This window comes from Misgurnus anguillicaudatus, chromosome 2 (assembly GCF_027580225.2).
Source record: "Misgurnus anguillicaudatus chromosome 2, ASM2758022v2, whole genome shotgun sequence".
NCBI classification, from domain to species: Eukaryota; Metazoa; Chordata; class Actinopteri; order Cypriniformes; family Cobitidae; genus Misgurnus; species Misgurnus anguillicaudatus.
Window position 1 is genome coordinate 2,571,715 of NC_073338.2, and position 26,222 is coordinate 2,597,936.

General features: G+C 38.1%; 1 protein-coding gene and 1 long non-coding RNA gene across 2 annotated transcripts in view; both read left to right on the plus strand.

Annotated features, from left to right (window-relative positions):
- adcy1b (adenylate cyclase 1b) overlaps positions 1 to 26,222 on the plus strand; it is a 579,599-nt gene that overhangs the window by 490,905 nt on the left and 62,472 nt on the right. The gene's annotated exons all lie outside the window — the stretch shown is intronic.
- Positions 19,978 to 24,222, plus strand: LOC141366711 (uncharacterized). The gene is made up of 4 exons (XR_012371363.1): positions 19,978 to 20,191; positions 20,761 to 20,924; positions 21,392 to 21,508; positions 22,172 to 24,222. It is a non-coding gene; the product is annotated as an uncharacterized lncRNA (long non-coding RNA).

The window sequence follows — 26,222 nt, forward strand, 5'->3', positions numbered from 1 at the left end:
TGGCAATAATAAGATAAGTGCTAAGATACTATAATTTATACAATGTATACTGCACTAGTTTTTCTTACCAAGTATTTCAAGTAGGTTTTATTGCTTTAACTGGATCCAAACGGATGATCTTATAATTGTCTTTGTTTAAGAGTACATCTGTAGGATTTTATTGCAGAAAGCTGATGGATATTAACCAGCGAGTCACTATTTGATTTGGGTGAATGAGCTGTGTTCTGACCTTGAGCACAATAAAATATGAATGACAGACAATTTTTTTTTATTAAAACTATACGCATCATCTAATACATGATATGGGACTGAGGTGTACATCAAGTCAAAGTGAGCTCTGACTATTTAGTTGTAGTTAAAATTTTGTAGTTAAATTTTTTATTTATCCATTGTATTGAGGAGAGCGTTTTGAGACTGCGGAAAAGTTGGTTTGATATACAGACATTCTGACTTTTGGGTTCAATAACTTTGTTAATATGCATTTAATAGTGATAATTTCATCAGATTACACTTACCAATCGAAATGTGCATATGTTACAAGCCGTATTTTAGTAAAAGTCGCGGTTTTTAAGAGTCTTTTAAACACGTTAAAGAGTAACTAAACCCTTAACCAACTTTTTTTAGTTAATGATCTGTAAGAATGATGCTTTATTAGTGCTGTTCATTGATTTTAGTAAGTTTTTTGACATTTGGATATAAAGTGTTTCAATACTACAATATATGGTGTAAAAACATCTGAGTGATGCCCTCTTCAGGTTGAACGGTGGCTACTGCACATAGGAATTTTCCTATTGGATGTTGGGTCCAAAAAGTAACTTGTGACGTAAGCAGGTTCAAGCTCACCACGCCCTTGTTACGATCTCATCACACACTTGGTACGAGCTCAGTTCGTCCCTCTATCTCTGTTGGGATCTGCCCACTTTTCTTGCATTTTTCAAATATTGCCAGTGGGTGGAGTCAGGCTCTGACCAGGGGTTTAGTTACGCTTTAATCTCTATGGAATGGTGTGACGTCATCAGTCTCTGAGGGACTGTCTACAAATTACATGATACTTTTACAACAACCTGCTAAAATTATTGTGAACTGAAAATTTCTGCTTGTATTGATTAAAAACGTTTCAGATGATGTCCTGTGAGGTTTTCATTGTATAACTATTTGCCTGATTTTTACTGCCACTGTGTTGTGTTGATTTATTAATGTCATAAAGAAGTTCAATAGGTTTGGAAAAGATGGACTGAGTGCTCCAATGAAATCCTATTTTGGACCATACAGAACAAGTTATACCCCAGTTATTCGAGTTCTTATCTGTTTTTGTTAAGTGAAATAAAGAGTTGTGATCATTATAATAAAACGTAACAGTGTTCTTCATGTGTTAAATGTTGAATGACAGGGTATACCATCTTTTATATTTTCCTGTTGTATGAGATTTTCTTTAATTTATTTATTACATTAAACTCTCACAGTATTAACTGTGTTGTGCATTAATTTATGATTTGATTATTTGATATTTACAGTGTTTCACTGTCCATGGTACTGAACTCATCATGTTATTGACTACACAGAAAGCATGTCATCAAACAGAATGTTTATTTAATTATCATTCAATTCTAACTAATTAAAAATAAAATGTTGAAATGTTTTGTAAACAATTTATGCCTCAGATCTTTTGGTCTTCGAGCACTGTGTTCTATTCACTTCAGTGAGATATGATCTAGTTCAATGGCTTTTGGAAGGAGGCACCTACTACTCCAAAGCAAGTTGGAAAATGTGTATAATTATTTGCTTAATATGTCCAATTTATAACAACACAGCCCTCCAGGAATTCTGCATGCAACCCCATTCCTTCAACAACCTTAAAAACAATGGGCTCACCGGTCAAAAGCATGATGGGAAACCAGCATCGTACTCCAAAGAACATACAACTCTCAAATGCACAATTATTTGCTTAGAATTGATTATTTATCACAGCACATTTTATCTATGGGAATTCTCTATACAACTATTTATTTAATAGCTTTGGAAACAAGGGGCTTACTGTACTCCAAAGAACACACTACAAGTCCAAAATTACCAATTAATTGCCTTATATGTCCAATTTATTCTTCAATGCAAAATCATTTGGCTCGAAAGCTCTTAAGAACAAGAACCTGCTACTCTAAAACAAGATGGAAAATATGTATTGGACCCTCAAGAATATTTTACAAGGGTTAAATATAAAGTTTTGGCCCTTATATGTCAAATTAAGAATAACCTGCTACTCTAAAACAAGATGGAAAATATGTATTGAACCCTCAAGAACATTTTACAAGGGTGTAATGCAAAGTTTTGGCTTAATATGTCCAATTTAGAATGACACAGTTCTCTGTGGGATTCTTCAATGCAAAATCTCTTAAGAACAAGATCCTGTTTCCCTAAAAGTTTACAAGTTTGAAATTTACAATTATTTGTTTAATATTTCCAATTTATAAAAGAATGCTTCTTTATGAGATTATTCAATGAAAAACATTTTAAATAAACAAGGTAACTTCAGGTCCTATACAAAAATCGACAAGTTCGAAAATCTTTATTGGACCATCAAAAATATATTGTATTATATTGTCTCAGATGTTTAATTTCTAATACAAATCAAAGGACTTCAACACAGTCTTAATGCAGGCCAAGACAATGTGAACATTTACACACCCAGAAAAAAAGGTCCTATGTACCTGTAAGGGGTTGCTTTAATGAAAGCGAGTGAGATGAGAATCCATATGCAAAAGGTGTTTTATTGTAAAATCCCAATAAGGGCCAGCAAACAAATCCAAAGATAAATCCAAATCGTAAATCCAAAGACAGGCAAAATATATCAGGGCAGGCGGCAAACAGGCAATAAATCCAAATACAGGCACGGGTCAAAACAGGAACAGATACAAAAACAGATTAACAGGTAGCAGGTAACAGATTCAGATACAGACAGGATGTGGCGATGTAATAATCAGCATTGAACTGGAGTACAGGAAGTGACTTATATACAAAACAGACAGGAAGTGTGAACTGAAACATGGCATGATGAATATCAAAATAAAAGTCTGAACAGAGCAGGATATCAAAATAAAAGTCCAAAATACAAAAATACACAGAACACAAGTAAACACAGAACAAAACCTTACAGACCCCCCCCTCTAAAGGGCGACTCCCGGAGCCCAACAAACAAATAATCAAGTCCAAATAGAGGGTGGGCGGGTGGGCCAGGACCTCTTGGCAAGGCAGGGCAGTTCAGGAGAGGTCCTGGGTCATAAGGCCAGGATGGTCCAGGGTCGTGGGGCCAGGATGGTCCCGGGTCATGGGGCAGATGCGGGCCCGGGTCATGGGGCAGATGCGGGCCCGGGTCATGGGGCAGATGCGGGCCCGGGTCATGGGGCAGAGGCGGGCCCGGGTCATGGGGCAGAGGCGGGCCCAAGTCATGGGGCAGAGGCGGGCCCGGGTCATGGGGCAGAGGCGGGCCCGGGTCATGGGGCAGAGGCGGGCCCGGGTCATGGGGCAGAGGCGGGCCCGGGTCATGGGGCAGAGGCGGGCCCGGGTCATGGGGCAGAGGCGGGCCCGGGTCATGGGGCAGAGGCGGGCCCGGGTCATGGGGCAGAGGCGGGCCCGGGTCATGGGGCAGAGGCGGGCCCGGGTCATGGGGCAGATGCGGGCCCGGGTCATGGGGCAGATGCGGGCCCGGGTCATGGGGCAGATGCGGGCCCGGGTCATGGGGCAGATGCGGGCCCGGGTCATGGGGCAGGCTTGGACCTGGGTCATGGGGCAGGCTTGGACCTGGAACACAAGGAGAGGAAGGGTCAGAGTACACTTCGGCCTCCGCCTCGGTGTCCTCTGCCTCCTTCCTGTGTCCGGGTACTACCCCCCCCAAAAAAAATTTGGAAAAGCTTCCATATACCAGGGTGGCGATATTCCAGACGAATCAAGTGAGTCAGTAGAGCCAGGTGAAACAGATGAATCAGACAAGCCAGATGAATCGGGTGAGTCAGACGAATCAGATGAATCAGACGGGACATGTGAATCAGGCAGGACAGACGAATCAGATGAATCAGACGGGACAGGTGAATCAGGCAGAACAGATGAATCAGGTGAGTCCAGTGAATCAGACGAATCAGATGGGACAGGTGAATCAGATGAATCAGAAGAATCAGAGGAGTCGAGCGGATTAGATGAGTCAGGCGGATCAGGTGAATCAGAGGAGTCCAGCGAATCAGATGAGTCGGGCGGATCGGGCGGATCAGATGAGTCGGGCGGATCAGATGAGTCGGGCGGATCAGATGAGTCGGGCGGATCAGATGAGTCGGGCGGATCAGATGAGTCGGGCGGATCAGATGAGTCGGGCGGATCAGATGAGTCGGGCGGATCAGTTTAAAACACTACACACGCTGGCGACCCCTGCTGGTCAAAATAGTGTAAAAGCAGATATGTCCAAACATTTTACACTTTTTAAAAAAAATGATAGCAAGATTTGTATTAAAATATGTGTTTTTAGTTTTATTTAGGGCAAATAAATCATTAAAACTAACTACCCTTTTAATTATGCACATTTTTGTCATTAAATCTGTCTATAAACAAAAAGTAGACAAAATGGCAGTGTTATTAGTCAGAAGGATAAATGTTTTATGAACTTTCAAAACAGTTCTAACGCAATGAAGCCTCGTTTGCTAAAATCACGTGACTTGTGCCAGTTTGAAACAAGCTCCGAAACACTGATTCGAAACAAAAAATTTGTAAATGTTTTGAAGCCTCATGAAGCAGTGCTTCGAAAACGACCATCACTAACTGTAATTAAAATAGGTTCATTTGATGAGTAGTTTTGAGCAGCTGCATTCTGATTGATTGATGTTATGGACTTAGGGTGGAGGATGGAGTTTATTCAATTGCTAGAAATGGGAGAAATTAAGCTTTTTGAAGCTTCAAATCAATTGAATCCATTGGTTCCCAAATTGATTCAGTTTTTCGAAGCCTTCAAAACACCATACACGCTGGCGACACCTCAAAATATGTAAAATGTAAAAGCAGCAAGATCTGTCCAAACATTTTGCACTTTTTACAAAATAATAGCGAGATTGTTCTAAAAAAAATTTTGTAAGAAAAATAAATTATTTAATTTAATTAAGACATAATTAAAAGTGTATTCTGTGTTTTTCGTTAGTTATGGCAAACAAATCATTAAAACGAACTCCCTTTTTAATTATGCACATTTTTGCACCTATTGTATTTGTTAGTTTTCTTATTATTCTTCCGTTTCCTGTTCCATTGCGGTCTATGGCAGCCCATAGAACCATACGTAGGAAAGTTATTTGGCACACTGAAATTTGGCACACTGATAAAGGACAGTTCAATGTGTCCCCACTGCAAATTTGGAGTCTATATCTCCAACCCTCTAGTGCCACCAACAGTCCAAAGATGCACTTACTAGTGGTGTGTCGTTCATGAACGATTCGTTCATTTTGAACGAATCTTTAATATGACTCGGGACTACAGAGTTGTCTCAGAGAGTGATTCTTTCATTTTGTGTTGACCGTGCATGCGCATTGCGCAACATATGGGTTCTGAATCTGAAACAGAAATGATTAGTTCATCATTCTCTTGAGTCTTGAGTTCGGGAAAGGTTCGAGTCTTTTGTTCTTCCTGTCAGTCCCATAGAGGCTATGCTACCAGTACCGGAAAGAGAAATGATTAGTTCACCTTTCGAGTTTCGTTCTTCAATAAGATAGAACTTTTATTTTTCAAATAATGTTTTTGCACATATTTTGTATTTTAATTACTAAATATAAAACAATATAGGATACATTCAGACGCAATCAATAATACGAATCTTATGTTGTATTTAATGTGATATACCAGCGGTCACTCACGTGACATAAGGACTCGGACCCGGCCGAACCCGAACTCAAGACTTGAATGAACTAATCTTTTCTTTTTCCGGTACTGACAGCATAGCCTCTATGAGGCTGACAGGAAGAACGAAAGACTCGAACCCGTCCCGAACTCGAGAGAATGATGAACTAATAATTTCTCTTTCCGGCCCTATACTGTGCTGTATATTACACGGCACAGCCTGGCCGAACACAGAGAGTCAGTAAGACAGTGACGAGTTGACAACTAACATCTGTAGACACGAGAGGAGGCGTACAAATGTGATAAATATGAAGTTCAGTTTCTTGGCTTTGGCTGCATTACCCTGACTTGTACTAGAGGACTGACTTAGGAGGTAAGCTAATCATTTCTATCTCTTGTGCAGGTTTCAGAGCTTGTGTCAAAGAATAATGAAATAAGGATTTTTATTTCTCATAACTTGTGAGAAATGTCATAATTGTTTGCATAAGTGGTTATTTTGGGGTAATTTGTGAAATTATAGGTAATCATATTTTTATATGAACGAAAAGAACGAAATGACTCAAAAAAAGATTAGTTCATTTTGATGAACGAGATTCAAAGATCCGAATCAGAAAAATGATCCGAACTTCCCATCACTAGCACTTACGTTTTTGCTTATAACTTCTGATCCGCAAGTTCTAGAAACGAAATTCTTATTTCCTCTGATTCCTTGGCTCAAGACGATTCGAATGACCCTATGTTGTCATTTTCAGTCATAACATTTTTTTCGCCATTTTGAAATATTCATAAAACCTACTTTTTCGAACTCGTCCTAGAGTTTTTACCCGATTGCCACGAAAATCGGTATGCAGCATCTACAGACACTCATGGCAAAAAGCTATCAAAAGAATTGTGATAAACCAATCCGTTGTCGTATACCGCCTTAATGAATTTTACGTAGAGCGCAAAAAACAGATTTTATGCTGTATCTTCGGCAAACTTAGGCCAAATGACATGACACTTGGTACTTGTGATGCCTGTCAGGAACTGAGGGGGCATGCACAGTTTCGTTACAGCGCCACATAGTGGCCAGACAAATGATTTATACACCTATAACTTTGGCTGCGATCAACATATTTTGACGGGACTTGATTTTTAGGAGTCCTGAGAAGTCGCCGAATACAAAGATATAAAACACGCCAGATTTCACCTTACGATTAGCCCTGTGCAGCAAAACAGCACTTAAAAAACACGCGCAAATATCTCCGCGAGCGTAATTTCGATCGACTCGAAAACACCATAGGAAGAACATTACCTTCTGAACAAAAAGTTATATTGGCATTATATTAAAATTTTCATCAGAAAATTACCTTCAAATTTTTTGTTTTTTATACATAAATGCTTGTAACTTCGTAACGAAGAGAGATTTTTTCACCAGATTTGATACGCTGATGTATGAGCACATTCTGAGGCCACAAAAAATTGTATGCTTTCACCACTAGATGGCCTTATAATTTAACAAAACCTTTGATAACAAGCCAGCCCTATGGTCATACAACTGTTTCTTAACTAAACTAAAGTGAATAGTCATGAAACTAGCTAGATGGAACACAATCATGACCTGATGTTGCATGGACAATTTTGTCATTGCGCCACCTACTGGTTTTGAGATAGAATATGGTACTTTTTCTAAAACCATGAGTCATCATGGATTATTCCTTTCATCGCTTTGACTATAATCACTGGTGGTTGCCAATTCACTCCCTAGCAACCATTGAGAATACCTTATCAACCGTTTTTGCAAAAGCTATATCTCTGCATCAGAACATCGTAGAGACATGGGAATGGTCTCTTTTGACTAATTAAACTTGTTGTAACATGATGTGATCCATGTTTTGACACTGCAAACATCACTCACGTGTCCGTCAGTTCTATAATGATCCATGATTGTCAATAACAGAAGGACGATTGCAGTAGACAATAACTTTTTTTGTTGATAACTTTTTTGTTTTTTCATCTAAAATTATTAGGTTTACCTAGGTTCTTCAATTTGCTTATCCAATCTCAATTTTACATCCTTTTGTGCCCTTTTCGGCTTGACCTCGGTATTGCTGCTTGCAGCTATATTTGTCATTAAATCTGTCAAACAAAAAAGTAGACAAAATGATAGTGTTATTAGTCAGAAGGATGAATGTTTATGAACTTTTTTAAAAAAACTGACCCAAGTTCACCTACACTGGTCATTTGTGATCAACTCCCCCTAGTGGTGAATTGTCGGATTTTCGAAACGTTTCAAAACAGTTATGACGTAATGAAGCCTGACTTTGGCCAGTTTGAAACAAGCTCCGAACCAATGATTCGAAACAAAAGATTTGTAAATGTTTCGAAGCCTCATGACGCGTGCTTCGAAATCGCCCATCACTAAAAATGGCATTATTAAAAAAAATGGTGATCAATTGCATTTTTCATGTACAAATAACTAATTTTTTGTTTGTTGACTCTACTAAGGTTTGTTAAGTTTACTTAAATATCTTGTGTAAAATTAACTAAATTATTGTTTTTTTTAGATTACTTTTTTAGATTATTTTGCGTGGAACCTGTTGACATAATATTTTTAATTAAGTACATCCATTTGCAAATCTACAAAATAGAAGCAGAATAGAAATGTGTAATGTTGCAAATTGTTTTCTTAGTGTTTAATAAGGGAAACATTACTTCTTATGTGGACCAGTGTTGGGCAGTAACAAGTTACTAGTAACGAGTTTCAGTAATAATATTATTTTCCATGGTAACTAGTATTGTAACTAATTACTGTTGGCTGCAGTAATAAGTAATCATTTTATTTTTTTTAAGTAGTAACTAGTAATGGGTAAAATATAATATTTCCTGCCCAACACTGATCTGTACAAAGCATATATTTTGCTGGGGGAAGAAAATAATATATTTACAGGCAATACAATGCCAATCCCTGCTGTGTGAACTGTCCTGTTGATTAACCATAATATAAAAAGTGTCCAAGTATGCATTTATGTGAATGCCTCATTTGAAAAACCAAAGGCGGATCACTTAAAAGCAAGTCAATAACCTTTAACAGCATTTTTCTTCAGCTGCTTGAAGAGATCCTGGAACGACAGTCACACAAGCCAATGTCAAGTGAATACAATCTGTACCTTTGTCCAGAAATTCTAAACTTTTTTGACACCTACATTGCACCCTTTCCCTTTTGAAGTAGTATGATAAAGAAATGTAACTAAATCTGAAGAGGTATGCCTCATATTAGAGTAACAAAGATCAAGTCCGAGAAGTCATAGAAAACAAACTGCCATGGGAAAAGGTGTTTGACATTGTAAATAAATATTGCAAAATACAGTGGTGACCACCATGACTTGGTGGCCTAAAGCACCAATTAGCTAATTCCTCATGTTATTTTGGACTGCATTAAGATTGTGTTGAGGTCCTTTGATTTGTATAAGAAATTAAACAACTGAGGCAAATAATTGTACATTTAAAAGTTGTAATATATTCTTCAGGGTCCAAAACACATTTTTCATCTTGCTTTGGAAAAGCATGTTCCTGTTCTTAAGAACTAGTAAAGAAAATGATTTTGCATAGAGAATTCCTATAGAGAAATGTGCTGTCATAAATAATGAATTCTAAGGAAATAAATGTACATTTTAAACTTCTATTATGTTCTTAAGGGTCCAATAAGCATTTCCCATCTTGTTTTAGAGTAGCAGGTTATTGTTCTTAAGAGCTATTGAGCAAAATGATTTTGCATTGAAGAATCCCATAGAGACCTGTGTTATTATAAATTGGATATGTTAAACAAATAATTGTACATTTTAAACTTGTAATATGTTATTGATGGTCTAATCAACATTTCCCAACTAGTTTAAGAAAATCAGATTATTGTTCTTAAGAGCTATTGAGCAAAATTATTTTGCAATGAAGAATCCCATAGAGAACTGTGTTATAAAAAATGTGACATATAATTGTGCATTTTAGAGTTGTAATATTTTCTTTGGAGTACAATGATAATTTTCAGATCATGCTTCTGAACAGTAAGCCGAGTTGCATAGGGATTTCCCATAGAGAAATATGTTGTGATAAATATTCAATTGTGAGCAAATAAGTGAACATCTGAGAGTTGTAATATGTTCCCTGGAGCACATTGATGAATTCCCATGTTGTTTTTGAGTGGTGAACCCCTTATCTGTAAAGTTATTGAAAATAATGTATTTGCATAGGGATTTCCCATAGAGAAATGTTCTGTGATGAATATTCATTTGTGAGCAAAAAAGTGAACATCTGAGAGTTGTAATATGTTCCCTGGACAACTTTAATGAATTCCCGTCCTTGTATTGAGTGGGGAACTCCTTAGCTGTAAAGTTATTGAAATGAATGTATTTGCATAGGGATTTCCCATAGAGAAATGTTCTGTGATGAATATTCATTTGTGAGCAAATAAGTGAACATCTGAGAGTTGTAATATGTTCCCTGGAGTACATTGATTAATTCCCATGTTGTTTTTTAGCGGTGAACCCCTTATCTGTAAAGTTATTGAAAAGAATGTATTTGCATAGGGATTTCCCATAGAGAAATGTTCTGTGATGAATATTCATTTTTGAACAAATAAGTGAACATCTGAGAGTTGTAATATGTTCCCTGGAGCACATCGATGAATTCCCATGTTGTTTTTGAGTGGTGAATCTCATATCTGTAAAGTTATTGAAAAGAATGTATTTGCATAGGGATTTCCCATAGAGAAATGTTCTGTACTGAATATTCATTTCTGAGCAAATAAGTGAATATCTGAGAGTTGTAATATGTTCCCTGGAGCACATTGATGAATTCCCATCCTTGTATTAAGCGGTGAACCCCTTATCTGTAAAGTTATTGAAAAGAATGTAGTTGCATAGGGATTTCCCATAGAGAAATGTGCTGTTATAAATTGTACTATAAATAATTGTACATAGAAGAGATATAGTATGTTCTTTAGAGTTCAATAAAGATCATGCATCCCACGTTTGAAAAGCTATTGAACCATATCATGTGTTATTAAATAAATGCATACTGCATTTCTAGTCAAACTTTACTACAAATAATTTTCAACTACACATCTTAAACATGTTGAAAACTAGTTTGGGTATCATTCACTTCAAATAAACATACAGGTTGATGCCACACGTTTTGCTTGTCTACAATTTTAAGTGTGAACAACATGATGTTCAGTACCATGGACGGGGACTGTTTTGCAAAATGTCAAAAATCAATACATGCACAAAAATTATGAAACTGACCATTTTTTTTTTAGTAATAAAACAAATACACCCCAAAATCATAAACAGTAAATTCATAAGTTCATTTATTGAGTTACATGCTTTAATAACATAACTGCTCTTTACCACACTCACAACCGCAAATTTAGAACTTACAGTTTTTTTTGATTGCTAAACGACAGTGAGCACAAATGGAGCTACATGTGCAAAACTCTAACTACAGTCTGCACTACCAAAAGTCACCTGAGCACAACTCTTAACACATGACTCAAAACAGCTCAGTGCAGCCAAACACTATGCACAACCCTCACTGAGATAACACACAAAGTCACTCACAACACACTGAGAGGAAAAACACTAACATCAAACACCAATACACAAAATACTAACTTTGTATCTTTACAGTTTCAACAATTTCAGTGACTTCATACAAAGTAATGTTTTCTTCAAAGAATGATTTATTGATTTATTAACAGAACAATTCTTTAAGGTAAATAAAAATTAGCAGTTTGCTTCAATAGTCTGTAGTAATTTATGGAATTACAGTAATGAAAAAAAAAGGTAGAAACTAAAAGTACATACTGTAATTCAAACAAATAATTGAGGGGCTAATCCTGCCTCTCCATAGCATCAGGCCAATACCTGGCACCCTTCTCCCTCCACTGTTGGGATTCTGTGTGTGTGTTTTGTTGTTTATTATTTCTTTGCAATGTTTAAGATTAGTTTGATTATTGTACCTGTGTTCTTTGTCTTTGTGTTGCATTGTATTATGCTGTTGTGTTTTAATATTATTTTGAGAGTTATGTTTGAATCTAGTTTGGCCTGTGTTTTTCCCTTTGTCTGATTTTGTCTCCACCCCGTCTTTAGTTGCTATGGTTTTTTATTTGTTCCTTGCTCCTCCCCCTTGTTAGTGTCATTGTTTCTGTATTCTGATTGGTTACTGTTTTGTATTTAGTTACTTCCTGTTCATCCCTTGTATACGCTCCATTGTGTTTGTTACGACGTGTTGCCCTGCGTGTTTATGCTTTGTTTTTACCTTTAATAAACATTTTTGTTTCGTACTGCATTTGGATCCGCTCTCTCTTCGTCTGTGTGCCGGTCGTGACATCCACAAACCCATCTTCCTTGTTCCATTTCCAAAATTTGTCTTTTTGAGCTCTAAATATCATATTTATATGAAAGGTAATATTTTATATATATGAAAGTGGAATTTATATTTATATGAAATTGCAATCAGCAGTGTTTGAAAGGCACAAGACTGAAATCAATTCTGTTTTGAATGTGTGGTTCACATTTTTGACCGCAGTGTGTTAGCATTTGAACAAAGTGTTGTAAATCCACAGTGTTGTGCAGGTTGTGGTTAAAGTCATGGGATAATTGTGTAGAGTTTTGAAAACAGTGTTCAAGCAATGAAAAATGAACTAGAGTTTGGTCCACATGAACTGCTGCTGTGCAGAATGTAGTTTCTCAGTAGACGTGCCAGAAGTTTAATCTAAGCAATTTCTAATTACCAAGTGTCTTGCCTATAACCTACATTTTTCACAATCGCTTAAAATATCCTAGTATCGTTGTAATGTCCTACCTTGTTGCGAATGTCTGTTGAATATCCAACTGGGAGTTTTGCACATGTGACTCCAGTTGTGCCCACTGTCGTTTAGCAATCGAAAAAAACTAATAAAACATCAAAATGTGGCCTGTAGTATTTTCTTGAGGGTCCAGTGAAAATTTCAGGGTAAGGCTTCTTCTTTCAAACCTATTGAACAGAAACATTTGATTAAGAAAACCAACACAGTGCCTCTTTATTTTGAGACAAACAGAAACATATAAAGAGTTGTAAAATGCAGAGATTATCTTTGTTCTTGAGGTAACACTTGACTTTCCGTCTGGACTGCTTACAAATAACTACTCTTCTACATTTTTATATCTTCCATTCTCTAGGCATTCGACATATCATTGTAATGTAAATGTTCTTGCTAAAAATGTCATTAAACATCCTTAGCAGACATAGCAAATCAAGCTGATAGTTTCTGATAGGTCTATATCACTGATCTATATATATCCCAGCCAACATGTATATGTGGGCCCCACATGGGTTTTACTTGGGCTACATGGGTACCAAGTGGGCATGGTTCTATTATGGGCATCTTATATGGGACTCACTTGGGTTAGTGTAGTAGGCCCCACATGGGTTAAAAAACATAGGCTCCCTATATGGGTCCTAGTTGGGATGTTAATGGGAAATGAGGGCATGGGCTCATAATAGGAAACACATATGGGGCCCTCTTGGGCAACCAATATGGGTCTTAAATGGGCTAACACAATAATTCCCATATAGGTTCCTTATATGGGTCCAAAGTGGGACCCACATAGGTTATGAGTATATGTGATTTGAATAAGGAAACACAAATGGGACCCTTTTGGCCAAACCATATGGGTACAACATGGGCAAACACAATTATCCCCATATAGGCTCCTTATATGGGCCCAAAGTGGGACCAACATAGGTCACCTGCATATGTGTTTTGAATAAGGAAACACATATGGGACCCTTTTGGCCAAACCATATGGGTACAACATGGGCAAACACAATTATCCCCATATAGGCTCCTTATATGGGCCCAAAGTGGGACCAACATAGGTCACCTGCATATGTGTTTTGAATAAGGAAACACATATGGGACCCTTTTGGCCAAACCATATGGGTTCAACATGGGCAAACACAATTATTCCCATATAGGCTCTTTATATGGGCTGAAAGTGGGACCCACATAGGTCACCTGTATATGTGTTTTGAATAAGGAAACCCACATGGGACCCTATTGGACAAACCATATGGGTACATCATGGGCAAACACAAATATTCCCATATAGGCTCCTTATATGGGCCAAAAGTGGGACCCACATAGGTCACCTTTGTATGTCTTTTGAATAAGGAAACACATATGGGACACTTTTGGCCAAACCATATGGTTACAACATGGGCAAACACAATTATTCCCATACAGGCTCCTTATATGGGCTAAAAGTGGGACCCACATAGGTCACCTGTATATGTCTTTTGAATAAGGAAACACATATGGGACACTTTTGGCCAAACCATATGGTTACAACATGGGCAAACACAATTATTCCCATACAGGCTCCTTATATGGGCTGAAAGTGGGACCCACATAGGTCACCTGTATATGTGTTTTGAATAAGGAAGCACATATGGGACCCTTTCAGTGTTGGGCAAGTTACTTCCAAAGTGTAATACATTATATATTACAAATTACTGTCATTTGAAAGTAATTAGTTACATTACAATATTACTGTCTCTGAACTGTAATGAGTTACACTACTTTTGCATTACTTTGAGTTACTTTCATCAAAAGAACAGAAGTATGACTAAGCATTACCAAATGTTAAAATGTAGTTTGTTGCTGCTTATAAATCTAGAAGTTATGTGTTGGCCCTCGAGCTTTGAATAGGCAAAGTGAAGATGTATGGCAAAATACAGTAACAATCACTGTCAGAATCAAAAACATAGACAAATGATCTGGTAAAAGTCTGGTAAATTATGGTACACATACCAAACACAATAGAGCCCACTATAATGCAACCTATAGCCTAATAACATGGCAAGACACGCAACCTCTTTTCATTTCTATTCTTAAGTGATCACTCTTAATTCAGATTCACAGCACAAACCTGGCATGCACTGGATTGACACAACTTATCAAAAAGTGCTATTGGAGGATCAGGCCTCAAGGAATACAGCTCATTTCAGTACAATATAAGGATAACATGTAGACTAACATATAATTGCTTAATAAAACACAGACAAACAGAGGAACACTGCTTTTGCCAAACAATGAATATAGGCTCCCATACAAAGGCTGGTAAAACTTTAAACAGTGATGTTTAAATGTACTAATTTATATTTAGATAACCATGTTTAAGTCTTCACTAATGTTATGTTGTAGTTTAGGTTGCTGTTTGTAATAAAACTGTAGATAGCATAGGAATAGCCTAGCACTGCAATCATAGGAAAACTTACCTTGTCATTGCTGGTGTGATATGGATTTTACTGGCAACATTTGTAAAAGTCTCTTTACTTCTGAAGTTCAAGCAGCACATGAGACCGATAGAAACGTTCTGTTGCTTTTACTTAGTGCTCTTATTCGCAAAATTATGCGTGTGCGGCGCTACCGGACCTGATTGCGACCACTTTAGTCAATGCTTACGGCCGCGGACTTCTACATGTCTATATTTGACGCGCACCGCGTCCAAATCGCATTTCAAATACAAAGTTAAAGTAAAAATTAACATGTTGCATACAGCACGTGGAAACAGACATACGCTGCGTCTCAAACCGCCTACTTCCATACTATATAGTAGGCAAAGAGTACGAGAAGTAGTGATTTTCGCCCACTATATAGTATAGAAGTATGTGGTTTGGGACGCAGCCATAACTATTACACGCAGCTTTTTCATGTGTGGATGCTGGTTGCGCGCATTGGTCAAAAATAAAAAAAATAAAATAACACAGTCTAATTTTGAAATGCATTGTTGTAACGCGCTCGTTACTAAGACTGTAACGAGTAAAATATTACCAACATTTTATTAGTAATGCGTTATATTACTGCGTTACAGCAAAAACTAATATATTACTGTAATATATTATATTTTGTAATGCGTTACTCCCAACACTGGACCCTTTTAACCAAACCATATGGGTACAACATGGGCAAACACAATTATCCCCATATAGATTCCTTATATGGGTCCAAAGTGGGACCCACATAGGTCACCTGTATATGTGTTTTGAATAAGGAAACACATATGGGACCCTTTTGGCCAAACCATATGTGTCCAACATGGTCAAACACAATTATTCCCATATAGGTTCCTTATATGGGTCCAAAGTGGGACCCACATAGGTCACCTGTATATGTGTTTTGAATAAGGAAACACATATGGGACCCTTTTGGCCAAACCATATGTGTCCAACATGGTCAAACACAATTATTCCCATATAGGCTCCTTATATGGGCCGAAAGTGGGACCCACGTAGGTCACATGTCTGTGTTTTGAATAAGGAAACACATATGGGGCCCTTTTGGCCAAACCATATGGGTACAACATGGGCAAACACAATTATTCCCATATAGGCTCCTTATATGGGCTGAAAGTGGGACCCACATAGGTCACCTGTATATGTGTTTTGAATAAGGAAACACATATGGAACCCTATTGGCCAAACCATATGGTTACAACATGGACAAACACAAATATTCCCAAATAGGCTCCTTACATGGGCCGAAAGTGGGACCCACATAGGTCACCTGTATATGTCTTTTGAATAAGGAAACACATATGGGGCCCTTTTGGCCAAACCATATGGGTACAACATGGGCAAACACAAATATTCCCATATAGGCTCCTTATATGGGCCGAAAGTGGGACCCACATAGGTCACCTGTATATGTCTTTTGAATAAGGAAACACATATGGGGCCCTTTTGGCTAAACCATATGGGTACAACATGGGCAAACACAATTATCCCCATATAGATTCCTTATATGGGTCCAAAGTGGGACCCACATAGGTCACCTGTATATGTGTTTTGAATAAGGAAACACATATGGGACCCTTTTGGCCAAACCATATGTGTCCAACATGGTCAAACACAATTATTCCCATATAGGCTCCTTATATGGGCCGAAAGTGGGACCCACGTAGGTCACATGTCTGTGTTTTGAATAAGGAAACACATATGGGGCCCTTTTGGCCAAACCATATGGGTACAACATGGGCAAACACAATTATTCCCATATAGGCTCCTTATATGGGCTGAAAGTGGGACCCACATAGGTCACCTGTATATGTGTTTTGAATAAGGAAACACATATGGAACCCTATTGGCCAAACCATATGGTTATAACATGGACAAACACAAATATTCCCAAATAGGCTCCTTACATGGGCCGAAAGTGGGACCCACATAGGTCACCTGTATATGTCTTTTGAATAAGGAAACACATATGGGGCCCTTTTGGCTAAACCATATGGGTACAACATGGGCAAACACAATAATTCCCATATAGGATCCTTATATGGGCCGAAAGTGGGACCCACATAGGTCACCTGTATATGTCTTTTGAATAAGGAAACGCATATGGGGCCCTTTTGGCCAAACCATATGGGTACAACATGGGCAAACACAATTATTCCCATATAGGCTCCTTATATGGCCCGAAAGTGGGACCCACATAGGTCACCTGTATATGTCTTTTGAATAAGAAAACGCATATGGGGCCCTTTTGGCCAAACCATATGGGTACAACATGGGCAAACACAATTATTCCCATATAGGCTTCTTATATGGTTTAGAAGTGGGACCCACATAGGTCACCTGTATATGTGTTTTGAATAAGGAAACACATATGGGACCCTTTGGGCCAAGCCATATGGGTAAAACATGGGCAAACACAATTATTCCCATGTAGGCTTCTTATATGGGTCTGAAGTGGGACCCACATAGGTCATGAGTTTATGGGTTTTGAATGAGGATACACATTTGGGACCCTTTCGGCCAAACCATATGGGTACAACATGGGCAAACACAATAATTCCTATAAAGACTCCTTATATGGGCCCAAAGTGGGACCCACATAGGTCATGAGTATATGGATTCTAAATAAGGAAACACTTATGGGACCCTTTCTGTCAAATCATATTAGACCAAAATGGGCAAACACAATCAGTCCCATACAAGCTCCCGACATGGACCCCCATATGTAATTGTCATTTCATGCCCTGTTTTAAACAGGGATCCTGAAAGGTTTATGCCTATGTTTTCAGACTGTCTTACTTCACAAACCATGGTGACGCTAAAAGCAAGACATGTAGCCTAATAGTTTATGAAGTCCCAAAGGACTGCAGGATAACTTCTAAGTAAAGACGGCTGCATCAATGTAACAGAAGCCTTGCATTTTTTACCCAAAGCTTGCATGGGTATTAGTGCATTTAAAATGTTATTTGTAATATGATGACAAAACATTGCAAAAATTAGTTAGGTTCAGGCTCAGGTTAAAATTTTCCTGCAAGTCTAAAGCGATCTAACATAATTAGCAAAAGTGAGAAAGTGACAGACCATATTCACCGTATTCTGATATCTAGACCAATCAGTTTTCACTGTGGGCAGGCTTACAATCAACCTCTCTCTTCAGCTCAGTAAACCACTGTACAGTAGTTTATTTACAATGTACAGTAAATGACAGAGTGTCCAAAAAAAAAACACTGGAAAATAATACAATATTTACTTTATTTTTCAAGTACATAAAAGTGTATCTGTGTGTAAACCCTCTGCTTTTAAACAAAACAAAAACATTTGATCCTATCTTTATTTGTTCCTTTTTATCTTATTTTAAATATGTGTAGTTTTTTATAAATATAGGGTCAAAGGAGTTTAAGGTGTCCTTCATAATTGTACATATATTTTATAGCTGTTAAAAGAGCAACCATATTAAAGTAGGCTAATAAACAACATAACACAAAATAATATATAATTTATATTGATGATTTAATTATTTTAAATGTATGTTTTTTTTGCGGGGGCTTGTTGGTGAGCTTCCTTCCCAATCAGTTTTTGTAGGGTGGGATGTCTGAGTGTAATTTTAATAAATTAAACAGTCAAAACTGCACAAAAATCTTTTATTTACATTGTCTCCAATGTTTGCTATACTGAGAGGATTTGTTCATATGTAGAACTGATTTTATGTTTTGATAGATACTAAGTGAATTATCACCATACACCAAAGGCCTCTATCATGCTCTGGCCAGACCTTCAATACTGAAAGTGTTTAGAATGTTTAGCCAACATTGAGACAAGCTGAGTCATGCTGAGTCCATGAATTTAGGTCCATGAGAAGAGCATTGAGCAACTAGGCTCTCCTGATTTTGCCAAGTGGTTGATGTCCTCAGGGCAACTTTATGTTGACCCGGGGGTAACATTTCAATCAACCAATCAGATTTCAGAAATAAGTTTACAGTTTGTTTCACCAACTATGGTGTGGTGCAGGGGTGGCTGGTGACTTCTCTTGTGAAGGATTCAAAAATTTGTGTTTGGGGTGTCATGTGTGTTGCTCATCATGTCAAAATATGTGTTTGTTGCGTCATGTGAACCATGTGCATCATGCATCGTGCCTGCTGGACACACATCGAAAGGATTTGTAATTAAAGAGGCGCTCACAAAATACTTGCAAGACACTACACTAAATTCATGCCACACACATGACAGGCTACATGTTGTGATGAGATTTGCATCATGTGCCCTCGATAAAGAAGTCACCACGCGGCCGTCACTGCGTGAATGGCTACTGGATTTTATTTATTTGGGGTCTATGGGCTACAGTTTTCCAAAATATACCCTTATGAAAATTAAATAATTAAATTAAATTAAATGGTTAACTACAGTTTAAACAAAAAAAAAACATACTCTAGTAAAACCATGGTTTTGCCAATAGTAGGCCTAATCAATACCAAAAAACATTTTACTGTACCACAAAAAAACATGCTTAATTTTCGTTAGCTAGGCTGTCTCTTTTTTCAATGGGCTATTATACTTTCATGTAGAAAATTAACCATGGTTTTACTATAGTTAAAACAAAAACAAAAAACATAGTAGAACCATGGTTTTGCTAGTAACCAATACACAAAAAAACATGTTTACACTTTTACCACAATAAAACCATGGTAAATTTTCGTAAGGGCTATATGCACATTGTGTTTTGGGGTATATTTATGCAGATACAGGCCCATACAAATTCTAAACCGTAGACATTGTGTGTGTGTGTGTGTGTTTGTGTGTGTGTACGTGTATTGCAATAAACTCGAATTATATGTGTATCCTACAGAAAATGCAGTATTAATGCTAAAAAGTGATTTGTCCTGCATCATCACTATGTTGTATTCGTTTAAAAAAACGGCGCCAAGAAAGAAAGGACATGCGCATTGTTCTCCTGAGCCAGTTAACGTAGAGCTGGTACATTGCTGTCTTCACTGGAGTGCTGCAAGCTCGAAGTGTGGTGAGTAGATCTGTTTTATTACAATATATGACATTAAACTGTTGATAAAAAGTATATTCAAGTAGTCAAACATTAAAATATTCTTGGATGTTATTCTAAATCAGTGGCGAAGCTCGCCGGGATAACGTTTGGTGAATGCGTACGGTCGAGGTTGCGAAAATCAACCTTGTGTTTAAATTGTTAGAGTTTTAAAACATTACATTTACTCTGTTAACGTAACATTTACTTAAGAATCGTTTTAGGATAACAGTTATAGTGGGTATTTTTACTTTTACTCGTAACTCGATGATATTTCTATTGACATGCCCTCAGTTTTGCACGACGCACTTTATTTTAATGCAGTACGAAATGCGAACTTCAGATTATTATTATTATTTCATAATTTGCCGAAGCATTTGATTTGTGAATGAATGACTCTTTTGAACGAGTCGGTTCTTCACAAAATATTGCAAATGAATTACTGTTTTGTACCGGGTCGATTCTAAACTAGCTATTGATTGAACGGTTTGAATCAGTTTGAATGATTTGTTCCGTTTGCTGCAAGATCTGAATCATCTGTACATCTGCAGGCTGCAGCACTTCTCGCTCGTAACGTGAAACTTAAAAACACGCCAAGGAGTGGATGCAAGTGAACTATCAATCTACTGAAACAGAAGCGGGAAATGTATTCGAAGACGAAAATGCTCGCGCGACCTGTGCGTCAGACCCGGATAAACGCACGCGAGCTGACAAAGTAAGTTAACGCGCTTTCAGAAATGTTCACTTGAATCACAGCAGGAAGAAAATCCATTGACGATTGGCGTCTGATTCGCTCTAAAAAGTAATGTTTGTTCAGATGTGAGTGCTTTTTGTGACACATTAGTTTGATAATATTAGATAACACGAATTACTGTATTTTTACTCAAGTAAAATATTGACTGCTGTCCCCTCCTATGGAAATCACGTTTTCGTTTGGCTGCATCTAGTAAGAGCACTATTTTGTTTGCTCAGTTTGATCACTGATATCTATTACAAGTTTTAATGTCATTTTGGATGTAGGGAAGCAATTAGGTGCAGCGTTATAACAAGACTGTTGACTTCTATGCCTACCTTTACATGAATTTTTTTAGCGTACATACTGTATAGTATAGACTTGGTTAGTGAACTTTAACAGTAGCTGTTAACTCATATAATTTTGTCATTTTTATGGATTTTTTTCAGATCCTGAGTAGCTGTTATTCAACATAAACACATTTCCGCACACATGAAGATGGATGACGATAGTTCATCTTAAAATGAAACTTATGTTTATCAGCTTACCCCCAGGCCATCCAAGAGGTAGGTGACTTTGTTTCTTCAGTAGAACACAAATGTAGATTTTTAACTCCAACAGTTTCAGTCTGTCAGTTGTATAAGTGGATGGTAACAAAAACCGAAAGAGAAAAAAAACATGCACAGACAAATCCAAATAAAACCCTGCAGCTTGTGACGACACATCCGTGTCCTACTTAAGACACAAAACCTTCGGTTTGTGCGAGAAACCGAACAGTATTTATATCATTTTTTACCTCTAATACAACATTATCCCCAGAGAAACGGCAGCCCCTACGCCCTCATTCTGTGCACCCGATATAGTAGGTGGCAGTATGCACCTATGAAGTTGTTTTGCAACCCGCTATTAAACATTAGATGAATAAGAAGGTGATGTGTGAATGCGCGTGTTTCATTTTAAGATGAACTATCGCTATAAACAGGCCCATTGGCTGCCTACATATTATAATAAGCTGTTTTAAATTTCAAATGTTCAATGCCTTATTGCACCGAGCACAACCCGAACATAATTTCTAAATATCTATCCGAACCCGGCCCGTCGGGTCCCGCTGGCTCGGTTCGAGTATCCATCCTTTAATACCTACTGTATGCCAAAGACTGTCATTGTAAAAAGTACAAATGTGCCATTTTTAATATTTCTTTATCTTAAAAATGTATTTGGTTTTGCAGATGCTCTTAAGAACAACGCCCTGATGTCCAAGGTCAACCAGCAAGAAGCTGAGAAGGCACTGCCAAAATGGTTTACTGGGGCAAGGGACAGAGGAGGACAGAGAGCATCAAGAATGCAGAAAAGGATGTCTGTTTGAGAAAGGTTAAAACTACAGTTGTTGATTTGAACTGTTGTAGTTCTTTAATTTTTCTTAAAGGAAAACACAATCATTTTTCAATATTTACCATGTTCTTCCCTCAACTTAGATGAATTAATACAAACCTCTCTTTTCTCAATGTGTGCACTTAAAGGTGGGGTGCACAATTTCTAAAAAAAAACGTTTTGGAAAAGGGAGACAGGCCGACTATCAAAACACACGTGTAGCCAATTAGCAGCATGTCTACTAAATGACATCGTTGCCTGGGTTGCGTATGTGTGGGGCGGGTCTATCAAAAGAAGGTCCAGATTCTATTAGGGTAAGGGTGTGTTTGTTTAGATGATTTCAAATATCAACATTGGCTTTCATGCACCCTGCCTTTATTTGTTGTAAAGTGTGGCGTGAATGTGTTAGCATTTAGCCAAGCACCATTCATTCATTAGGATCCAAACAGGGATGAATTTAATAGCCACCAAACACTTCCATGTTTTCCCTATTCAAAGACTGTTACATGAGTAGTTACACGAGGAAGTATGGTAAAAAATATAACTATATTGTATGGCGGAAGAGCACTTAGTTTGTAGCACTCGACCTTGGGCACAGTAACATCATCACTCCTGACTACTCCCCCTCTTGCTTAAACTACAGTCAACATAACCAACACGCCTGTACTAATGTTAGTACATTGAGCAGACTCTGCGAAATATCAAGTTAAGTTTAAGTGTACGCATTGAGAAAAGAGAGATATGTATTTATTCGGCTAAGTTGATGGAAGAACATAGTAAAATATTGAAAAACTGTGTTTGTAATTATCTTACTTTCATTTACTTTTAAGGGCCCCATTTCAATAATTTTTTAAAGGGGCCATGGCATGAAAATCTGACTTTTTCCATGTTTAAGTACTACAATTGGGTCCCCAGTGCTTCTATCAACCTAGAAAATGTGAAAAAGATCAACCCAGTAACTTCCATTCTCTGCAAGCATGTGAAAAAATAGGTAGTTGAAATTTGGCTCTCCTTATGATGTCAGAAGGAGCTCTTATTATAATAATACCACACCTTAGGGCGTTTTCACATCTGTAATTCGGTTCATTTGGTCCGGACCAAAAGCAAAAAATGATACATTGTAACTTTTTTAGCAGATTTGGTTCCATTTCACACCACACTGATTGCTCTGATCCGCACCAATTGAAACGAACCAAAATTCTGTCATGTGATAAGATCAACATCACTCATTGGCCACATGTATTTGAACGTATTTCCTAAACGGCTTCACGATTGGTCAGAATCAACGTGCGGGAAATTCCAACGGAACCCCCGGAAGTAAACAAAAGAAGGATAATACAGCATACACTCTGGACAGACGGCTGCGCGCTGTAATTATGTATCCGTGGTTATTATACATAGTTTGTATACAGCAGAGATGGGACCAAGTCACACATGTGCAAGTCTCAAGTAAGTCTCAAGTCTGAACCTTCAAGTCTCAAGTAAGTCCCAAGTATTTTTTGTCTTGGGCAAGTCAAGTCAAGTCAAGTCACAGGCTATATCAAGTCAAGTCAAGTCAAGTCCTGTAGTAGGTCAAGTCAAGTCCAAGTCAAGTCACCTTATTATTGTAATTTTACCTGCAGAATCTGATCTCAATAAAGTGAAAAGACAAGATATACAGTAAATAACTAACAGTTAATTACAATAATTTGGATTTGCATTGTAAATATTTATGTTCAGTAAAATACATCATGGAATCAAACAAAATTGTAACTTCATAAATTATTTATTTTTCACTTCTGCCAACCTTGTTTGAAATGTTTGAAATTTTCAACATTGAGTCCATAAAACAAATAACAGCTTAACATCCAACAGACTCCTCTCTGAACACCTCCCTCTCTCTCTCTCTCTCTCTCTCTCTCTCTCTCTCTCTCTCTCTCTCTTTCTCAAACATAGTTTACGCACACACACACACACAAACACACACACACACACACACACACACACACACACACACACACACACACACACACACACACACACACACACACTCACTCACTCACTCACTCACTCACTCACTCACTCACTCACTCACTCACTCACTCACTCACTCACTCACTCACTCACTCACTCACTCACTCACACACACACACAAACTCTCTCTCTTTCTCACTCACTCACACACGCTCTCTCTCTCTCTCTCACACACACACACACACACACACACACACAAACACTTGTGTAATGCTCTGACTGCTCAAGGCTGCGCCCAGAAAAACAAGCGCGTCGCACCGCGTGCGCGTCTCTTCCGTTCGTGCGCCTACATTTGAAATAACGAACTTGAGCGCGCAAAAGACGCTTACAAACTTAGAAAAAGTAGCCAAGTCTCATACCGCTCAGATCAAGGGAAGTATTTAAAAAAAAATCTAAATTATTTTGCCCACATTTGCCCCCAACACGGTATAATGACTCATCATTGATGAGGGTTAATGGCTACTTTAGCGATTATTACATTAGCTATCTACCAACTAACCAGACATTAAAAAAATGACAAGCACTTACTATGGCTCTTCAAATGACGGACAAAATTGGAGGTTGTCACGTGGCTGCCCGTGATTTTAATGTTGCATGTCTTGCAATGCACTGTTCATCTTTTGACATCTTGTTGAAGCCGAAAGCGATGACCCTCGGTACCCCTCCGGCTGACATGTTGATATCTGATCTAAGTGGGCGTGGCGTGCGTAAGGTACGAGAGCTGATAATAGTGTCGTGATTCAGTCATGACAACGCCATTCTTAGCCAGCTGCGTCAACTTTATTTTTTAAAATTATTTATATATTTTATATTCAAACTGAAAACATGATGTGATTAACACTCAAGTCATTCAAGTCATCGTGTCTCAAGTCAAGTCAAGTCCCGAGTCTTTAACTTCCAAGTCCGAGTCAAGTCTCAAGTATTTTATTTTTTGTCAAGTCAAGTCACAAGTCACAAAAATAGCGACTCGAGTCGACTCGAGTCCAAGTCACCAAGTCACAAGTCCCCATGTCTGGTATACAGCACTCTAGACAAACTGTTCATTTTCAGAATGAATCGCGGATGCGGCTTGAAAACAACGGTTTAATGCACTACAAACGGCGAAGATAAAAAATTTCCGAGGCTCCGCCCGCACCTCCTCGCAACTCCAGGTATGTCCGCGATTTGTCATTGTCTTAATATTGCTAATAGAAAAGGTCAACAAACACTTCCTCATCCGATAATGCACTGCGCAGTTGACTACGGCAGCTGGTTTAGTCCAAAATGCGCAGTACTTTTGCAGTTAGGTCGGTTCGATCTCGGATCGTGTTCTCACCACAAACGAACCGCTCTAGAGTTCGTTTGAAAGCGTACCGAGACCACCTCTGCAAGCTGGTCTCGGTCCGCTTGTTTGGTCCGCTTTTGGTGCGCACCAGAGTTCGATTGCTGCATTCTCACCTGCCCAAACGAACTGCACCAACTGAGCAATCGAACTCTGGTACGATTCAATCGAACTAAACAAGGCAGGTGTGAAAACCCCCTTAATCTGCACTATCCAACCACAGCACTGCCATTTAGTGCAGAGAGGGAGAGACAGAGAAAAAAATTCACAGCACAATTAAGTTTCAATTTCAACAAACCACCATCATTGTTATCAGTGTTTGAATTTCATCAGCTCATTTGCATTTTAAAGTAGGGATGCACCGAAATGAAAATTCTTGGCCAAAACCGAAAACCGAAAAAAGGAAACCAAGGCCGAAAAACCGAAACACCGAAAGAAATTATTATGCCAATTATAAGTACAATTGCATTTATGGCTATCACTGTGTACTAACTTTACTAGGGGTGTGTGATGGATAAAAAAAACCTCACAGTTCGGATCACATTACAGTTTTTGAGGCACAGATCAGATTATTT